General features: G+C 37.3%; 2 long non-coding RNA genes across 2 annotated transcripts; one reads left to right on the top strand and one right to left on the bottom strand.

Annotated features, from left to right (window-relative positions):
- The first annotated feature begins 405 nt into the window (after positions 1 to 405).
- Positions 406 to 1,105, top strand: LOC125138566. Its single transcript, XR_007137786.1, has 3 exons — positions 406 to 508; positions 580 to 676; positions 779 to 1,105. It is a non-coding gene; the product is annotated as an uncharacterized LOC125138566 (long non-coding RNA).
- LOC125138565 lies at positions 760 to 6,461 on the bottom strand. The gene is made up of 3 exons (XR_007137785.1): positions 3,271 to 6,461; positions 2,971 to 3,088; positions 760 to 920 (listed from the first exon to the last, which is right to left on the bottom strand). It is a non-coding gene; the product is annotated as an uncharacterized LOC125138565 (long non-coding RNA).
- Positions 6,462 to 6,781: the final 320 nt, after the last annotated feature.

The following is a 6,781-nucleotide window of genomic DNA, read 5'->3' as shown; positions in this document are numbered from 1 at the left end:
TTGGTGTGTGCTGCAAAGCATGCCACAATGCTGAGTATGAAATTGATGGAGAATGCTGTCCAATGTGTGCTCCTGGCATGCTACTGTAATAGAAAATATTGTGAATAACAAAAATGAACATTGAAAATTCTGTACCAATACTATCACACACCCAAAAAGTAGGAACAGCAAAGATAACAAAGGGGAACTGAACTGTTTCCAGTTGCACACTAAGTAGAAGAAACAAGAATATTGCAGGCTGCAGGCATGTGAAAATAAGATCTTTGCACTGCTTGTGCAACGACAAGACCGTTGCACTGCTTGTGCTATGACAAGATTAGAGGAAGTTATGCACAGCGGAAGACACACACACTCCCACACATACATACATACACACACACACAAACACACACACCTATTTCCATGTATAAATAGTCCACTACCATAGTCAACATCCAACTAACTCACTCTGTTCAGACTTAGGTTGGGACAGACTGACTTCACACTTGCAAGAGTATTGAATAAAGAAGTTAGTAATGTTTCCTTCAAATTCCTCTGTATTTAGTCAAACAGTTATTTATTTCTTTAGTTCTTTAACAGTTCTTTACAGGAACAGCTTTATTAGATACAGTGTGTAAGGACTGCTCAGAGGAAACATATTCTGATGGTTAATTTATGCTCTGCAAATCACATACAAGTGAGTGTAAGACAACTGTCACATTTCTGTATTGTGAACTCAATTTCTAAATGAAGTAAAAATATAAAAATAATATAATAATGATATTACTCTCCTTTACAGATGTGAGTCTTTGGGGCAGATAACAATCACACAGAGAAAACAGTCGAGTGATGCAGTGTGCAGCCATAAACCGTCTCATCTGGGCCTCATCATTGGGATTTTGGTGCCATCTCTATTGGTGCTGGTCATCTTAAACGTTTTACTTTGGAAGAAAAAAGAAAAATTTAACATGCTGTAGGAATCTTTTTAACTGTTAAGAAACTTTTATTAACATTATATATATTTATATTTGTGAATTTGTGTCATTTCTTACTTATTTAACACACATTTACATTACAGAATAATAACAATATGTGGCAGAGAGTGTGTTCAGTGCACATGTGTGACATTAGCAGAAAGCAGTTTTAGTATTGACATGGAGGATAAAAACAAAGTAAGAAAGCGAAGAAAGGCTTACGATAAGGTAAGAAGTGGGACCAGTGTTAATATAGGATCAGCTTTCCAGCACTGGAGAGAACTGAAGGAGCAGGAAGTTGGCCACATATTCACAGATTCGAGTTTCCCAAGTAAATAACTCCTGAGCTAAACGCTGTTACTACACAAAAAACACCTCTTTTCTATCGCAGTAATGTAGAGAGGCAGCTACAACCGTGTTTTGCTAGTTTTCCTTCTCGATATGTGAGTAACTTTGGTTTTGCTTTGTTTCACAGAACTAATATATACCGTCTTTTGCATGATTATGCTTGTGTGTCATTTTTGCTTGTTTGTTTATCTGCAATCGTATTGTTCTTCCCTTCAGCTATGATAAAGACACATTTCTTTCCATTATTTGCCTGAGTTACTATGTATGTGTGGGCGGAGCTATCAATACAGGGGTGGGACCCATTTGGGTTAGGGCGTGTTTGTTTTGGTGATTTCGAATGTCGACATTGGCTTTCAAAAATCAGAGAGTTTGCCCATAAGAAAGGTTGCAGTACTGAAGATGCAGTTGCTGCTTTGGTGCATGTCGTCTCTAAACATTTAGATCAATCCAATACAACAATAAGAACACTGTTTTTAGATCTATCAGAAACCTGTTAGGGCAATGATGAATAATGATATCTGGATTCTTTTCTACAGGTGTGAAGATTTAGGACTTGGAGAAATTAAACCAGGAACAACAATATCTGATGTTGAGTGTGGAAATAAAATACAGTAAAATAAAATACAGTACTTTGTGGTCAGATAAGACCAAAATAGGATTTCTGTCACATATCAGCATGTTCAACCACACAAGGAAAAACCACCTGATATTCCACTGTAAAATATGGGGGTGGATCAGTGATGCATTGGGTCTGTTTGGTTGGTTGGTGATTTCAAGGGCTTTCACATCAGAATATAATGCACCAAGATTCCTGTTCAAATGACACTTGCTAGATGTTACAGGAAATAAAACAGTGGTGGTTTTCTCTCTAGGGCAGGTGTCACAAATTATGAATTGAACGCAAACAAACTCTTAACGGATTTGGTTGTTTTCACAGTAGCATTTGTTGTAGAAATACTGACACAAAAAACATATTGCTTTATAAAAAAAATTCCCTTGATCTCAAAATGTCACATGATATACATAGTAAATGTATCATTAAGGTAAAACATTAAGGTCAAATTAGATTTTAAATAATTAACTAAAGTATGTATGTATGTATTTATTTATTTGTTTATTTATCTGTTTGCTTGTTTGTTTAAAGACTATAGACTGCATTTGAAACTATTGTTAAAATATATTATCATCTATGGTTTATTCCCATAGTCATAAGAAATGACTCATTAATCTGAGACCACTTTGATCCCTGAAACTCAGACTAATTCCTAATTTACACGAACTAGAATGGCTCATATTCTTCATGAATTTGGCACTTGATGTCACCTGGCTGTTTTCACTGATCTCAAAGTGCATGTATCAGTATAATATTTTCTTTGTATTTCTTCTGTTTTATTGGGTTGTAAAACTTTACAACAGCATCTTTTGTATTTGCAGTGCAGTGGAAAAACAAAGAGGCATTGTGAGTCTGTTTTCCACTGTGAGTCTGTTTCGCATTCAACAAACAAAAGTACATACTGTAGCAGACTTGAAAAAAAAACTACATTTAGACTGGTCTCACCACCTCATGAGATCTGAGCTCATTCTGAACATGTAGATTTGGCCCGGACAGAATGTAAAAGCACAAGAGTTCAATTACAATAAATGAAAGCTGCTTTGTGTAAACTGAAACCTTTATGGAAGAAGTGTCAGGTGTCAGTACTTTGTTGAAGTTTCCACCACAGGACAGTCTTCAGGACAGACTTTGTGGCTTCTCTTCAACATTCCAAGCTGCATTTGTGTCTTAATAACTAAAGGTGAGACAGAAAATATAGGCAGGTGAAGAAACAACAGATTATTGCTTTTATAATTGATTGTAAATCATGAACACCTCAAATTCTGTTGATTTTTGATCAAGAAGTAAACTCATCCTCTACAAATATTTTAAAAAGAAGAAAAAAAACAGACATTGTGACTGCAAAAATCTGAACACCTTTCATATAAAGTTGGCTCTGGTTGGTTCAGTTGGATGGTCCCGGCACACCTGAAGGACTCTCTGCCATCCATATTGGACTCTCACCAGCAATAGGAGCACAGAAGATGCAGTTTCCATGGCATTGCACACACTCACACACTTGGACAATAAGAATACTTATGCACGTATGCTGTTTGTTGACTTCAGCTCAGCATTTAGCACCATCATTCCATCCAAGTTAATAGCCAAATTAGTAGATCTGGGCATTAACACCTCCACTTGCAACTGGATTATGGACTTTCTAACCAACAGATCCCAGCAGGTTCAATCAGGCTCCATCTGCTCCAATACCATCACACTCAACACTGGTATACCACAGGGCTGTGTGCTGAACCACTTCCTCTACTCCCTCGTCTGCAGGCCTGTGAATGGATCTAACTCCATCATCAAGTTTTCAGATGACACTACCGTGATCGGCCTCATCATCAACAATGATGAGACTGCCTACAGGGAGGAGATCCAGCGCCTAGCCACATGGTGAAATGACAGTAATTTGCTCCTTAACACCTCCAAGACAAATGAGCTCATGGTGGACTTCAGGAAAGAGACAAGAAACACATATGACATCACCTACATCAATGGGATGGCTGTTGAGCGCATCTCCAGTTTCAGATTCCTGGGGATTCACATCTCAGCGGACCTGTCTTGGACTACCAACACCTCCAGCCTGGTCAGGAAGGCTCACCAGCATCTCCTTTTTCTTGAGGACACTAAGGAAAAATCAGCTTTCCTCGGATATCCTGGAGAACTTCTACCGCTGCGCATAGAAAGCATCCTGACCAGCTGTGTCACAGTCTGGTATTGGAGCTGCTCTGGTTAGACCTAAACTGCATTTTGTTGCCTTGTACTTGTACATGTGTAATGACAATGAAGTTGAATCTAATCTAATCAAATCTAAAGTCTTAGAACTTAACATGTTAGGCCAAAAAAAATCATTAGGAGACATCAGGCAGGGCAAAAATTGTCATTAGGAATTGTAGGTACTGTACATTATCTGACTCTTCAAATCATGTGATAAGCAACAATGCTGACTGAGGACCTGAAAATGAAGCTAGATGACACTGGTTTGCAATTACCACTGTCCTAAATCATACAGGGCAGTTAAAAGGAACTGTGAAGGTCAAGGCAAGATCCTGAAATAGAAAAGTCTCGGATAGACCTGCTCATATACAAAACAAAACTTATCTAATAAATGATGTGGCAGCAATGCAGTGCATACATTCATTCAGACAAGGACCAGCATGTTCAGTGTTCCCTTCAACAATCAGAATGTGATCTCATTGATTTTGACCATAACATGATTGGTGATGCTAGACAGGCTGGTATGAGTATATCAGAAACTGCTGATCTCCTGGGATTTTCAAGAACAGCAGTATCTATAATTTAAAAATATATAGTGATTGACATTGGGTGTTCTGTTGGTGGAAAAGCCTTGTTGAAGAGAGAGTTCAGAGGAAAGAGGTCAGATTTGTGCCAACAAGAAAGATATAGTAACTTAAATACTTTTCTTAAATACTATGGTGTGCAGAAAAGGATTTCAGAACACACAAAATATCAAACACCTTCAAGTGACGGTCTATTACAGCTGAAGATTAGATTGTGTTTCATTCCTGTCAGCCAAGAACAGGAAGCAGAGCCCATCATGAGCTCATAACATAAATTGGACAGTTGCATACTAGTAAAAAATAAACTTATAAACTTAAAAATAAATTTGGCAGTCAGGAGACGAACCCAATGTGGTCTTCTGCAGTAGTAGACCATCCACCTCAATGTTTAATGTTTTCAGCATTTTTAGATGTTTTTATCTCACCAAAGGTGTAAAGACTGAAATAACCACTCTTGGTTACTTGGTTTTTCCTGTTACATCTCTGGTGACTCTGTTTTTTTTTTTTTTTTTTTTTTTTTTACTTGTCTTATAAATATAGAACTGCAAAATAACCATTTACCATTGCTGATTTTCCTGCAAGAAAGCTATTTTTAAGGGATGAGCCTGGAACTAAGTGAACATGTCAGCAAATGAGTTGCACAGCTGTGAAGTCTCATTAGCAAATCAGCTTAACCAGAATCTGAGAGAAAGGGAACAGTGCTGACTAAAGGAGGATTAACAGTCTATTCAGTCACTCTAGACACTAATACTGCCTGTTATACTGAACATCTATTTGTACTTGCACTTTTAGCCTTTACTAAATAACTATTTTTGGTCTTATGTTTTACATTATTATACAAAAACATCAACAGTTGAATGTCAGTAAAGATGTAATAAAGTTGAATGGGATAAAGTCTGAAAAATAAAGTCTGTTTTCTGTTTTGGAATTCAGTTAACCTTGTAATTTATCATTTTCTTGTTTGTTTTAGTTATACACCACAATCCTGCTGTAGTACGATTTCAAAGGTGTTGTGTAAGTTTCTATAACTGCAGCCCTGATAATAGGTCTAGCTGGCAGCTGCATGGTACATCACAGGTTTATATTAACTTTCAATTGTTAACTTACAGAGAAAGTCAATCAAACACATTGGCATTTTTGCTCTACATAGCTGTTAAGAGGAACTGTGACGGTCAAGGCAAGATCCGGAAGCCCATGAACAGTCTGAGACAGACCTTCGTAATAATACTCTGGTCAAAAAAGGCAAAAAACATACTCTTCTGCGCCCTTCTATCAGGGCTGCCAACTTTTGAGTTCAGCTTAGAATTATAATTGGGGGCGGGGCTTTGGTTATGGGGAGGGGCGTATGGGGCGTGGCTTGGTGTGGAAAAAATAAAAACAAAATCCTTGCATTAGCAGAAGTGCATTAAGTATATATTGATTGTCAAAGTATCTGGTATCTGTACAGAATTTCTTGGGAGATTTACATTACATTTAATTTTCACAAATATTTTACAGAAATAGGATTAACATGTGATTAACATGTTCACAGATTAACATGTGCTCTATTGTAAGTGCTGGTGGCTGATTTTGCAGCCTTAATCGTTGATTGGAATGTTGTTCACTTAACATTCTGTAATTAACATAACTAACATTAACTACTAGGCATGTCCAGATATTTGTCATCTGGAAATGCTTTTATACTGTTTTTTATGATAAAGTTATGTAAAATAACTGCTCAGTGCTGCAAAACAAACAACTCTGCTTATGCTAACTTAATTCTATATAAACTATATAACAGCACAGGCTTATTAGGTACTAGCCTAAACTGGACTTAAGTAAAGTTCGCAGCATATTCACAGATTTCCCGAGTCAATAACTCCTGAGCTAAAAGCACTTTTTACACAAATAACACCTCTTTTCTATAGTAACATAGAGAAGCAGCTGCAACCCAATTTCCCTCAAAATCAGGTTTCAGACGACTGAGAAACAGATTCCAAGGGACCGTCTGCAAAGTGCAAAACCCGAAAAGCGAATACTAAAAAACAGTCAATAACTTTACTGTAATACACTGTACTGTCACCAGCTCACACATCACTGATGTG

Source organism: Tachysurus fulvidraco, chromosome 14, assembly GCF_022655615.1.
Source record: "Tachysurus fulvidraco isolate hzauxx_2018 chromosome 14, HZAU_PFXX_2.0, whole genome shotgun sequence".
Lineage (NCBI taxonomy): Eukaryota > Metazoa > Chordata > Actinopteri > Siluriformes > Bagridae > Tachysurus > Tachysurus fulvidraco.
Note: the sequence above shows the minus strand (reverse complement) of the source record. Positions and strands in the feature narration are given on the sequence as shown.